Source organism: Octopus bimaculoides, chromosome 3 (genome assembly GCF_046866305.1).
Source record: "Octopus bimaculoides isolate indiv1 chromosome 3, ASM4686630v1, whole genome shotgun sequence".
NCBI lineage: Eukaryota > Metazoa > Mollusca > Cephalopoda > Octopoda > Octopodidae > Octopus > Octopus bimaculoides.
The window spans coordinates 21798547-21813426 of record NC_142930.1 but is presented as its reverse complement, the minus strand read 5'-3'; the positions used below and the strand labels follow the sequence as shown (position 1 = coordinate 21813426).

At 34.1% G+C, this 14880-nt stretch overlaps 1 protein-coding gene across 1 annotated transcript in view; it reads right to left on the bottom strand.

The window, feature by feature from the left end:
* Positions 1 to 6050, bottom strand: part of LOC106878182 (chymotrypsin-like elastase family member 2A) — a 56284-nt gene extending 50234 nt beyond the window's left edge. Inside the window, exons 1-3 of the mRNA XM_089348675.1 lie at positions 5916 to 6050; positions 1369 to 1710; positions 110 to 280 (exon numbers count right to left, since the gene is read on the bottom strand). The gene's annotated coding sequence lies outside the window, so the exon portion shown is untranslated. The remainder of the gene's footprint in view (positions 1 to 109; positions 281 to 1368; positions 1711 to 5915) is intronic.
* Positions 6051 to 14880: the final 8830 nt, after the last annotated feature.

The following is a 14880-nucleotide window of genomic DNA, read 5'->3' as shown; positions in this document are numbered from 1 at the left end:
CTTTGAAAGACTAAAAGAGCTCTTACAAAAAAAAAAAAAAAAAAGGAGAGAGTAAATATTAATGCAAAATAAATATTTTTGAGCAAAATCAAATGTAAATAAAACTTACCTGAACAATTATATTCATCTTCTCCATGGGGACAATGATTTGTACCATCACATATTTCAGAAAAAGAATAGCATGTTGCATTGTTATTACAAGGATACCAGTTTTCTTCACAACCTTTTAAAGGAAAAAGAAATAATGAAAATAAATACCATAGAAATTTATGAAATTACACTCATCTTTTAATGAAGCAAAATTTCTAATTATAAAGTATAACATTTGTGACATATAAAAGAAAATATTAAAAAAAAAAATGTTTTTGAATATTAAAAAAGATCATTAGGCAAATTCAATTTGTCTATAGATTTTGGTAGTTATTTGGATCAGAGTGGTAAGAAAGCTTAATCTGTCTGACTCAGTGCTGGTGCTGCATAAAAAGGACTGGGGCTGGTGCCATGTAAAACTACCCTGTACACTCTTTGAAGTGGTTGGCATTAGGAAGGGCATCCAACCAAACAAAGCATGCCAAAGCAGACAATGGAGCCTGGTGAAGTTCCTATCAAACTATTCTACCTATGTCAGTAAGGAAAATGAATGTTAAATGATGGTGATGTCTTGCAGATCGGTGAATGTTATATTTATTAACAGTATTTCAGCTAGAAACACATGGGAAAAATTATTGGGGTCATTATTATATCATTGCTCAAGGTGGTGAGTAGGCAGAATTGTTAGCATGCTGGGCAAAATGCTTAGTGGCATTTTGCTTATCTTTTTGTTCTGAGTTCAAATTCTGCTGAGGTTGACTTTGTCTTTCATTCTTGTGGGATTGATGAAATACGTACTAGTGGCACACTGGGGTCGATGTAGTCGACTAGTCCTCCCACTCCCAAAGTTTCAGGCCCTGTGCCTAGAGTAGAAAGGATTATTATGTCATTGCTAATCATTTAGGTTACCTTCCTTTGGATGTGGTTCTTCGATGTCTCTGTGTGTTGTAGTGGCGCTGTCCCATATGTAGCAGCAGTATTCCATTGAGAGACTCACCTGAGCTTCATGGAGGATTAATAGTTGATGGAAAATGGAGACTGATATATTTTGTGGTGCTGAAGAGGAAGCCAGTTTTTGCTATGTTCTCTTCTTTGTTGAGGATGTGCATTATCAGGGGAAATGCTTTTAGTGATGATGTGCTGGAATTTGTTATGAAAATATGGAAGAAATGAAAGTTTTATTCTTGATAGATTATAAAAATGGAACTTTTGTGGCTAATTTATGTTGTCTTTGTCATATCCTCTTATTTGATAAATTCTGTTTATTTTCTGAAATACAAATATCAAGAAAAATAAAGATTTAAACTGTCTTACGTTTGTGTAAACATCTTCCTGGGATTATTGAAACACTGTCAAGTGCCATTGCTCCAGATGTGCTGTTTCCATTTGAGTATGCAAAGTGAATGTTGTGAATTCCTCCAGACAAAGTGATATTGACACCTCTCCACATGTCATATTCAAATTTAGAAAGGCTCATTAGGTAAGTATCATTATCATAAACCGATACAGTACCGTTTCCATAAAACATGTAATGAAAGTTAAAGCAGAAAGTGTCTTTAATGGTTATTTCAGGTACTGTAAGTTTGCTTTCTTCACTAGAATTTGACACTATATATTGGCCTGCAAAATAAAGTAATATTTCATTTTAAGTAAATATCATGACAAGAGACCAAGCGTTTAAAGTGTGTAGTAAAATGAAAAGCTTATAGAATTTTATGATTTTACTTGCTAGGTTGGGAAAAAGAGGAAGTACCCACGGTTTTTGTTTTTCTTCCAAGACTGAAGAAATTCATGCCATTACTCTGTTTGCTTTTGTTTGTTTTTATTTGAGAAAACAAACATGTGCAGGATGATCATTAGCAGAAAGGAAATGTCAGAAGGCTGACGTCTTGGAGAAGAAGGACTGAGCATTGTGGTTAGTACAGAGCCTGGCAGAGTTGGACACTACATGGGTGATGGGTTGGGACTGCTTGAGCTGGGGTGGCATGAGACCATGTTGTTCTGAGGAACAGGCCATTATAGTGGTGGTGTCAAAAGTAGAGAGAGACAACCGCATGTTTGTAGGCCAGTGGCTAGAGTGAGACTGAGTAATATAATCCTTTCTACTATAGGCACAAGGCCTGAAGCTTGAGGGGAGAGCTAAGCTGGTTACGTCGACCCAAATACTCAACTGGTACTTAATTTATCAATCCCAAAAGGATGAAAGGCAAAGTAGGCCTCAGTGGAATTTGAACTCAGAATGTGAAGATGGGGGAAATGCCACAAAGCATTTTGCTTGGCATGCTAGTGATTCAGCCAGCTTGCTGCCTTACTCTGAGTAATACAATGCGAAGAAGTTGAATGACTTTTCCTTGGATGCAATCTAGGATGTTTGTGTATGCAATAGTAATACTGTCCCAGATGTGAGAACAACACATTCTACAACAAAAGATTTAAGGCTATTTTCATTCATAAAACTGGGGTTAGCTTTATGAGTCCAATGATGGTCTTCTCCATTTTGTTTCATTGCCTTCATTTTCCCTCACTAATACCCTTGCCCTCATTTCCTCTGCATTAATCTTTAACAATGTCTGTTTTGTTCTCCCACTTCCTCTGACTCCCTCCACATTCGTTTCCATCATTCCTCTCACTTAGTCACTTTCATCCATCCCCAGCATATGACCTGGTCATTTTTCTTCACAGCGTCCATCACTAACTATATTCCTATTATCTGCTCTTCATTGGTTGTATTCTTCTCTATTCGTGATACTCAGTTCATCTACCAAACCATTCTAAGTTCTTTTTCCAACTTTCTGTGCTACTTCACATTTATACAGGTCCCATAAATCATAACACTTGTTCCCATAATTCATAGTACTTCTTACTCATGCTGCATAAACCTTTTTCCATTTATTTTCAGTGGTACCCATCTTTTCATTACAATACTACTCACATTCTGGAATATCATCCATGTACATCCCACTCTAGCCACCATTGCCATTTGAAAGGTCTGAGGTAACCAAATGCTTTCACACCTTTCATCTTCATACCATTTTCAAGACTCAGTTCAACTTACCCTCTAAATACAGCTCTGTCTATACATATACTTAAATATGCCTGGCACATTAATTAATTTTTAATGAATTCACCCAGTGGATAGGGTACATTTAAAGGAGTTCCAATACCCTTTATGCATATTGCACATGGTCATTACCCTGTTCTTTCCATCTCATCACATGCTTCCCTTCTTGCTAGTACCTATCCTTACAACTATGCACACTCTCTCATACACTGTCTTCTCTGCTCTAAGCAATCCCCACTCTACATTTTAACTCTCTTAATGCCCCTGTCACTATTTTGTATAAAATGCTATCAAAAACTTCCTCTAGCCTAAAAACATTTTCTCTTTTAACTGCCTCACAATAATAAAAAAGAAAAATGCAATAGTTGTTCCTCTTTCTGATGTAAATGACCCAGCTTTTAACAAATAAACAGAACATTAATGACATAAAGTCACCAATCTTTGAGAGTTAGTGAAAGAAATAGGCATTATCCCTTGTAAAAAAAAGCCTGTATTTCATTACTCTTCACTTCCTGTATTATTCTCTTGACTACTAACTCTCTACTAACTTCATTCCATGCTCCATTAGCTTAATTTCTCTAAACAAGCCACAGTCTTGAGAATCACTTTTCTCTTGAACAGAAGAATTCCCAGTCAACTGGAATATGACCTTTTCCCCAACCAACCTATAAATCTCTGTAATTTTCTTCATACTCTAACTTCCCACAAGTTTTAACATACTTTCCATAACTTTTCTCAGACCTCCTGCTTTTCAGTTGTTCAATTCTTTTATTAGTTTCTCAAATACTTTTTCAGTTATCTCCTCTGCCATTCCAAAAAGTGAATAGCTCTCTATACTTTCATCCAATTAATTTCTCACATTGAACAACCTCCCCACATATCCTTTTAACTTTCCCTTAGTTCCATCTCTGTTCACAATTTATTCCACTTTATCCTTTCTCTCTTGTTGTTTTGCAATCTTAAATACCTTTCTCTGACCTTGCTTTCAATCCATATGTACTCTGAATATTTTTTAATGTACTTCTTTCTTTATAGCCTTCTTGCTGCTTTGTGACTTTCATGAGGTGTATCTTCTGCTACTGATATCCCATAACCCCTGCCATTCTCTGAACCTCTTCCTCTTTTCATCATTTTATCACCACCTCTCTGAGTGTCTTGGTGGATCTCTTGTTCATCCATACACACCATCACTAGTTACTAAAAAATTATCCTTCAGTGACTTCTAACCATTTTCATGTTCAATGATTTCATCGTCATCCATACTCAGCTTCTCATTTAAAGCCTCTCTCATTCTCACTCCTTTGAGTCTCACACTTTTATCTTTAATTGGTACTTCATCTGCTGAGCTCTCCTCCTTTTCTTACTCTGAAATCATACAAACTATATGATGCCTCTTCTCCTGGGATTACATTTGTACCTGTATCCTGAAGGTTTCAACTGTCTCATTACATATGTGCCTTCAAGTTATCAACAGTTGACATCAACCAAACTGATGTATTAAATAAGTTTATTATCTGATTTCTTAAAGAGAAAATATAACAGATTAATAACTATCAACACATTCCAAAATGCTTTCATCGACACCATCCCTTACACCATATTTGTAAACCCCATAATCTTCCTCCAAGCCATACTCATTTTCACATTCATTCAAGTCCCTTCCAACTACAACTTCCTCACCTTTCACATTCTCTCTCAGCTTCTCTATCATACACCAAATCCATCTTCAAAACTCAGAGATTATGTTCAGCAAGATCTTTCCAATCACCATTATCACCAACATCAACTTTTCATTTGTTTTTATCACAGCCACCACACTATCTACAAAATCTACATAAATCTAGACACAAAATCCATATACATCATTTGGACAACCTCACTGCTTAAATTCGTACTTATGTCCTAGACTTTCCCTCTTCACTCTCTAACAACTTCATTTTGATCTCGTCTCCTGTTGACAACAGGATGCCTACTTTCTTTTGATCAATGTCTCACCCACCTTCTCTGATCGCTCTGTCTTCTTTCCTACGTTCCATGTCCCAAATTTCAATCTCTACAAGGGACATCAGTACTTGGCCATCATAAATGAACTAATTTCTCCCTTGCTTTAACTGCGTTCTCCAATTTGAATTTGAGAAAAGGAAATGAGGATCTGCACAGAGTACATTAGGCTGTGACCAACCCATATGTAATCACACTCATCATGGGGTTCTTCTTGAAGCAGTGTTTTGCAGCTTGATGCCCTTCCTGATTGTGACCCTTTTAACCACCTCTTATGATATGTTGCAATACAGTGTACCTATTCCAAATTGGGATACATGTCATTTATACTTTTGTTGGTAAGGAAAAAAAATTTTCTTTATGATATTGTATTGTAATGAAACATACATAATATCCATACATACATACATACATGATATGAAATCATTTTGAGTATTGTTTACTAAATGCGTAAATATTGTATAAAAACATAAGCTGAAGTGAATCATGAAAGCACATATATTAATGAGAGTGAATACTGGATAGAGGAATAGGTGAGTGAAAAAAAAATGAACTAATGAGAAGAAATACCCATAGAAGAAGCCAAATACAGACCTGTAGAGAAATAATTAAATTAGCACCAAAAGTTTGAGCCTCAAAGAAAAAATTATGCAATATTGATATGCATTGAGAAATAGTTTATGGCAGACATCTCCAGTATATGTTATCATGGATTTATAAGTATTAAAATAGCAAATAATTTAAATGTTGAAAGACATTTCACCTTCATATGTTCCTTCTGAATGATCAAGCGATGGTATATTGCCAAACATTCCAGTAGATAACTTCCAATTCTGTTCTGGGAAACTTCTAAAACCACACATATTAGTATCTTCAAAACCACAGTTAAAGTATATTGCTGAAATTCAGAATAAGTTAAGATCAGTAAAAAAGCAAATAGTGAGATGAATCTATTCATGATAACAATGACAATATTCCTGGTATTTCAATGATCTATCAGTAATCTAATGATTAATTATTGAACTTAGTTTCATTAGTATAAAATTTATCTTACAATTTTACATTTCATTAGCAATATAGATAACAATAGTAGTGAGAGAAAGCTTAATCTATTATTTGAATTAAGCTTTTGAATCTGAATATAGAGACAGTTTTTGTGAGCATATTTTTGCATGTCAGAGCAGATGTAATTTGTTTCTAGAAACAAAGTTTATTGTAGTTAGAAAGAAGTTATGAATTTTATTGTGGACTTGAAGCCGACCCAGACTCTAAATCTGTAAATGGATGTGTTGGCCACAAAGCAAAATTATTTTCCCTTTTTTTTTTATTTAAAGATATATCTGTAACAGATAGGTTATCGACATATTTATAAGTGTGAAAAATACATATTTTGAAGCAAATGCTTATGAAGTAACTGCATATTCACAAACTGTACTAAGTGATATGACAGGCTAGATGGTTCGACCAATAATGGAGAGAAAGAGAGAGAGAGAGAGGGGGGGAAGAAAGGAGAGAAAAAGACTGGTTGTTTGGTTTCTTAGACATAGCAACAAATTTCTATCAAATCACATTTTCATGTCTTAAAGAAAAGAGGTTCACATTAGATAATGTAGTATAAATGTATTATATCTGAACAAAAAATAAAATGAACAGAGTGGTTTGTTTGGTCAGATTGACTTGATAAAACAAAATTATGATAAAATAAATAACTATATTCAAATCATCATCATCTTTTAATATCCATCTTCTATGCTGGAATGTGTTGGCTGGTTTGACTAGATTTGATCAGTCTGAGTGCTGCACCATGCACTAGTGTCTGCTTTGGTATGATTTCTACAGCTGCATGCTTTCCCTAATTCCACCTACTTTACAGAGTGTTTTGGGTGCTGTTTTTTCCTGACATCAGCATTAGTGAGGTCACCATACAGCTCACAAGACTAAAATCTTTTAATATAGTGAGGCTACAGGAGAAAAAGATAGATTTTATGCCAGAAGATTACTTCTAACAGTTTGAATCTTGTTTTAATCTGGTTTTTTCTCTCTCTCTCTCTCTGTTGCATCATGGATGAGTTGTTGTCAAAGTTCTTCAACATAAGAAGGCAATACTTTGGCTAATGACGCACATGTATCTATTTAAAAGATACTAAATGATAGCCAAATACTATTTCATTTATCAAAGATATCTGGTAAACTAAAACTTTCACAATTAGCTTCAATACTAGCCATGCTATAAGAAGTTTTAATCTTGGTAGTTTAAAGGGAGCTAACATGGCTGTCAGCAACCAACTATTTTGTATAACACCGGAGTGATATTAGGAACCATTATGATCTGTATAATAACTGAATGATATGCTCTTGACTCTGATAGGTTCTTGGAGGATTTGTAAATATTTTGCTGATTGAGAGTATCAAGAAAATGATTGACAAAATACTTTATAGTATTGGATTATATATATCGCTTTACATTCTTAGGCTAACTTTGCCTTTTATTCTTCTGGGCTCAATAAAATTATCAGTTAAATAGCTAGCTTCATGCATTTGTTTATATTCACTACACCAAATTTGTGACACTGTGCATATGTGAACAATAAATATTGATGAATGATTTATGTGCAATGAAACAAATTATTCATTTTTATCTTCTAACTGTAAGTTTTTTCCTGTAAGAAAAATGGGTTCATATGAGTGCATAATTGCTGAAGCACACTACTTTTGCAAACATCAGCATATACACAAATGCATCCACACAAACATACACAAGTATACAGACATACATGTGTAAACACATAGAAAGGTATACATACTTATATATAAAAAAACATACATAAAGCAAATTAAAATACTTTAAAAAATTAATTCTTTTTTAAACAAAATTATATTAAGTTTTACTTACGACAATTTGCTTCATCACTGCCATTGATGCAATTCTTATGATTGTTACACAGATTTTTTTCATTGATACATTTTGAATTGTCTAAACACTTATGGCTATTCTTTGAACAATCTGTAATTGATAATAATAATAATAATAATAATAGTAATAGTAATAATAGTAATAATAATAATGATAATAGTAATAATAAAAAAATAAATATTCAGACAAATACATAACAAAAACACCAAGACTTACAAATATATATAACATACTGAAAATTGCACTACTGGGCACTGCACACATCCTATGCAAAACACCTTCAATGCAGTAACCATAAGAGCACCACAGCACATACCCAAGGCGCACAGAGCTACGCTCGATAGTGAAGTGAAAATACGTTATAAAAATAAAACTACTGAATAATAATAATAATAATAATAATAATAATAATAATTATTATTATTATTATTATTGATTAGATGTCAAAATATCTGAGCTGAATTGTTAACAAGATTATAATTTCCTAAACTATCAATCTTATTTTTAGATTACATCTTTTATCTTTTACTTGTTTCACTCATTGATCTGTATCTATGCTTCAATGCCATCTTCAAAGTGACCCCAGTCTGGTACTTACTTTATTAGTCTCTTTTGGTAAAGTGTTAATTTACAGGGATGTAAACAAACTAGCACCAGGTGTCAAGAAGTGGAAGGAAACAAAAATAAAATTATAAAAAAACACACATAATGGGCTTTCACACAGTGTCTGTCTCCCACCTTCACTCAAAATGAATGGTTGGCTCAGGGCTATAATAAAAGACACTTGCTCAAGATGTTGTACAGTGAGATTGAACTTGAAACCATATGCTTGCAAATTAAGTTTCTTAACCACGCAGACAATATCTGTAATGTCTGCAATGCATTTCAATTTGCTTGATCACCAATAAAAATGTAATATGGATATGGATATTGTAAAGATACACTCTAAAGATAACATTAAGATTCCATTAGATTCTAAAGATAAACCCCTTAAAACAATCAGTTATTTAATATTTTGAGAGCTGCCTTTCCACAGGCTACTAACAATTCTCATACACTTGTCATATAAGGTTAAAATATTTATATTAATGTTTAATATCAAAATAGCTTGGTAGAAAAATTATGGAAAATGGAATCCAAAAACAGGGTATAGTAAAGGAACTCAAGACCTGTAATTAAAATTGATGATATTTTGATCCAAATGTCTTGATATTATCTTTTATCTTTTACTTGTTTCAGTCATTAGACCATGGCCATGCTGGGGCAATGCCTTCAGGAATTTTAATCGAACTGATTGACCCCAGTACTTATTTTCTTTTAAGCTTAGTACTTATTCTATCGATATCTTTTCCTGAACTGCTAAGTTACACTGGTTGTCACGTAGTAACTGGGGACACACATACAAAATCAAAATAAGCAACAAAGATATCCAGAGTTAATGCAGTACGATCATTTCATGCGACTCCATTTATTTAAGCAATGTGAACATTACATCAAATGTAAAATGCAGAGCAATCCTCTGATAAGATGATCCATAAATCAGAAAAAAAAACAACAAAACAAATAAAATCAGTAACAGTTAAAAATCTGCTTAGAATTGATTACTAGCTTGTATGGTCTGGCTAAGTCAAAATGGGTTTTTGTATTCGTCCTTTCTACTTGGAGAGTTTAAATGTAGTTACAAAAATATGTCCTTCTGTTGAAATGAAATTTCAGTAAATTTCTTTATCTTTGCGTAGCTGAGGATTGCTCTGCATTTTACATTTGATGGAATGTTCACATTGTTTAAATAAATGGAGTTGTATGAAACGATCATACTGCATTAACTTTGGATATCCTTGTTGCATATTTTGATTTTAATCACCTTATTTTGAAATTCTATGGATAATACCATACTTAATTCTGGTGCCTAAACTTAAGTACCATATTCACCTTGAATCTAAATTTATATATATATATCAACTCCCCTCCCCTCTTCATCTAACCCCCTCATCCTGTCTCTCTCCCCCACCCTCCCTCCTACCACCCATCTCTCCCCCTCAGTTTCAGTTTCTGTGTACCAAATCCACTCACAAGGCTTTTGTCTGCCTGAGGCTATAGGAGAGGACACCTGCTCAAGGTGCCATGAAGTGGGACTGAACCCAGAACCATGTAGTTGGGAAGCAAACTTCTTACTACACAGCCACATCTGCACTTATATTCATTAAGTTTGACACAATTTAAATGCTCATAATATTTGCATTACATTGCATCCAGCTATGTCAACATATTTGAATTTTGAAATATGAGTATGGCATCTGTTCTGATTAAACATATAAAACTAGTTATTGTTACAAAATGTGGCCTCCCTTCTGTACCAACATGGCTCCAACAGCAAATGGTAGCAGTAGGGAAACTGCAGATCAGCCCAGCAAGCCAGCTTACCCAGAGAAGTCATGCACTGCTGGGTGTCTTCAAAACACACATCTTGTGGAATGTAGTTCTTTGTTAATTAGTTTCAGACTGACTGACTTCTGTTTACCACTCCCCTACACATGGAGACTAGCTTTTCTTATATACTTGTGCATTCATCTAGAATCTTCTAAAGAGTCATGTTACATTGTAACTTTTAGAACTTTATTCTGAACCAATTAGCTTCCTAGTTGCTCAGTAAGTCATACTCCCTATACATCACCTGACCTATGAGATGTGTCATTTATCATGGAACTTTCTCTGATACTCTAACATGATGCAATATTATAGAATGATTAGACAGGAAACTAAACAATACTGCATAATTATTACTCAGAAAACTAAACACCTTCACCATTTTACCAGAGAAAGTCATAGTTAATACAAACAGAACTTATTCTCTCCTTCATAACAATATGGTCACACTACAACAAATAGAAAGTCATCAAAACAAACATTGCATATCTTGAAACTGCTCACTACTGTCTGGTGCATTTCCCACTCTACGTGTATTTTGGTACGTAAACATTTAGTAGAAACACATGGTACTTGTGTAACTACCTAGGAATTAAAAGCATAGATTTTCAAATTTGTTGTTGCTTTTGCTTAACTTCAGTTCTGATTGAGCAAATCTATGATGAAAGCTGTTCTGAATGTGATCATTGATCAAGATTATGAAAATAAAAATCAAAACTATGAAAAATCAAGAGGAAATAGAAATGAATTACTAACTTAATTCAGGACAGGTTCCGTTAAAAATTCTGACACTATTAATTGCCAGTCCCCCGGTCTTTATATCTGCTATGAATGCAAGAAAACTTCTCCCTGCGGGAAGCTGGAATTGTCCTTCATATATTCCATTTCTTTGATTAAAGAAATATTCATTCCAAGCGAGATGATGTGAAATTTTTGCATTAGGGTTCCACTGATTTAAAATAACTGAGAAATTCCCAGTTAGTGTAGGAGATGTAGTAAACTTGATATTCACACATGAATCTACCAATGTTTCCACGGGTGTTAGCATTTTCCCATTTGTTCTTATAATCTGCATACTACCTGTAAATCAAAGAATATTATCAGAAATATTAGCAGAATTACTGAATTGCAAAACAAACAATTGAATGGGTGAAGAAAAGTCAGAATTTTTACTTTTTCCTCAAAAATAAATGACTATTTGTTTAAACATTAGCAAATAAATTTACTGTTTCTTCCAACAAGTAAAAAATTCCAAATTCCAAACAGAAAGTTGAAGATATAAGAAACACATGTTTTTCTTCCGTAAAGTTTTTTCATCAAATGGACTGTTTCTTATTTTAGCTTTCTCTGACAATATGCAGATGAGAGACGAATGTTTCTCTAGATAGGATGCTGTCAGTTACAAGTAAACTTTCCCTTATGATAAGCTGAGCCATACAGTCCAGCAAATTAGTTATACAAATCATTTTTCCAAAGCAGCCATTAACAGGCTATATTCTTTTGCAGTACATCCATATATCGTTTTTGTCAGCATATAAGATGCACTCCTACTCAACAAGTATATATTTTGAAAACAAGACAAATTTAATGTTTCATCATGCAATCATATACCATCTGTAATTGGGTTGCATTAGATGCATGACAATTTTTTGTTACATTTAAGAATAAAAAAATGTCTCTTCTGCTCTGACATATACTGTAGTTCGTTGGATTTGGCCATTGTAAATTAACCATCTTGGCTACAATGGCATGTCATAGTGCTGGGGACAAAATACATGTCACCAAGCTTTTAATTGGTTGTACACATTCTATCATCTCAAACATCTGTACTCTTGTGAATATCAAATAAAAGAAGAGAACATTGGCAAAAAGAAAATGTGAGAAGAACAAAATATATGATAATATAAATGATGAATGAGTCAATGTTGAGTCTGTTTCAACAAATAAGGGTTTCAGTAGTTCAATATATATTAAGCAGGTGAGGATTCCATTGGTATTGGTAACATTAATATAATATTCAAACAAATTAATGCTGTGTGACAATGATACTCAGAAAGTCTGGGTCAACCAAAAGCTAAGATACAGTGTGCCCCATAGTGGGAGTGAACCTGGAGTCTTCTAATTGAGAATCAAACCAGATGGGTATAGCAGAAAATACTGCAGGCCTTAAGCATTATCTAGGATGCTAGATGATGCAAAGAGTACATGAGTGAAACAGAGAGAGAGTGAGGAAAAATATCATGAAATGAAGAGAGAGAGGGGGGGGGAGAGAGAGAGAGAAAGAGAAAGAGAGAGAAAGAGAAAGAGAGATAGATATATATATAGAGAGATAGAGAGAGATAGAGAGAGATAGAGAGAGAGAGAGAGAAAGAGAGAGAGAGAGAGAGAGAAAGAGACAAACAGACAGACAGGAGAATGTAAAAGACAATATTTATACTGAAAGTTAAGTGACCACTATACTTACCAGGAGCATTAAGCCAACTAGTACCATTATCTAATACCAGTCGCCATCCATTTATTATTTTATAACCACAGTAGTATTTTGATGAGAAATCACAGACAATTGAGTTCCCTAGTAAGGCAAAAAATAATATAAATTGAAGCAATAAATCAATTGATCGATAATGATAACGATAAGGATGTTAGTAGTTTAAATGACCTTCCTAATCTCAGTGATTATATAATTTGAACAGAATCCCACGTCATTCTCCTTCTAAGAAGAGCATGAATACAGCATGGGATGACAGCTATGTTGCATTTTCATCATGAATGAAAATACAATGACGGGATTCAGACAAAATACTTTGCAGTATATAGTTACATCCTGAATTCAAAATACTATGGTGGGGATCAATTTGATTTATCATTCTAAGTCGGTTGATAAAATAAAGTACCAGTTGAAATTTAATCAACTGTTCTTTTTTCTGAAATTTGAGGTTGTCATCCAATGCTAGAATTCAATATGAAATAAAATATAATGGTGATAAATTGAATGGGCATAAGGTAAAATGAGGTATTGCAATATTAAGGTACATTCATGTATGATGCGATTTGAATTATTGCAATGTTTTAATTTTGCATTGATTCCTTTCAAAATTAAAGAAAAAGGGATATTCACATACGCTTGTATGTATGTATGTATGTATGTTTTTCGGATGGACCTAGTGCAAGCTCAACGGCTATCTAGCAATAGAACGGGTACGCAGAAATTCCGGTATGGGGTTTAAAATTCGCAACAGCTGTTTCAGGAGCACTTAATTGATGAATATTTAGGTTATATCATGACAAAAATCTGCTGTCTTGAGGTGATTTAAAAAAAACAGATTGGAGAAAAATATTTGGGTGCAAAAGCAAGGTCTAGAATCAAAGAACGTTAGAGTTAATTTAGCAAAAACCAATGTCTTAGTAAGTAAGAAAGTAGACAATTTCCAAATCCTTTCAGGGAGATGGTCCTGCTTGATATGTAGAAGTGGTATAGGTAGAAACTCCATAATCTGGTGCAAGCTATGGACACATAGGAGGTGCAGAAATATCAGACGAAGGCTAACAAGGAAACTAGTCTTTGTGTGTGGCAAATGTACAGGCACAATAAACACTAGAAATTAGAAATAATATATTTCTAAATCTCTCAGAGAGATTTATGCAGTAGCAGCATGATAAAGTGATAGCATGTTATCAACTTATTGTGACAGTCCCATAAAAGAGAAGAATACTACTGTTATTTAGCCCTAGGAAACACCATTTCCTGTTGGACTCGATACATTTCCTGTGTCCTTATGTTTTCAAAGTGGAGCTGCTTATCTCCACTTTGAAAACATAAGGACACAGGAAAAGTGTCAAGTCAAACAGGAAACGGTGTTTCCTAGGGCTAAATAACAGTAGCATTCTTCCCTGTTATGGGACTGTCACATTTAGTCGACAACATGCTATCACTTTAACCCTAGAAATGTACAGAAAATAAATTTCTTGAAAAGTTAGGAGTGAAACTTAGAAGTAGTTGATAGTTTTTGTATCTGGGTGACCAAGTCAGCAGTGGAAGTAAATGCTCTGAGTGCATAGGTGCTAGAATAAGAATATGCTGGGTAAAGTTCAGACAGTTTCTACCTTTGTTGGTAACAACGGGCCTCTCCCTCATTGTGAAAAACAGATTATATGATACCTGTGTGTGAACAGCCACACTATACAGCAGTGAAACATGGGCTGTGACTGCAGAGTACATGCAAAAACTTGAAAGAAATGAAGCTAGTATGATTTGCTCTATGTGCAATGTTAGTGTTCATGGATGACAGAGTGTAAGTGCCCTGAGAGAAAAATTAGGCATAAGAGGCATCAGATGTGGTGTGCAAGAGAGAAGACTATGCTGGTATGTCCATATGATGTGTATGGA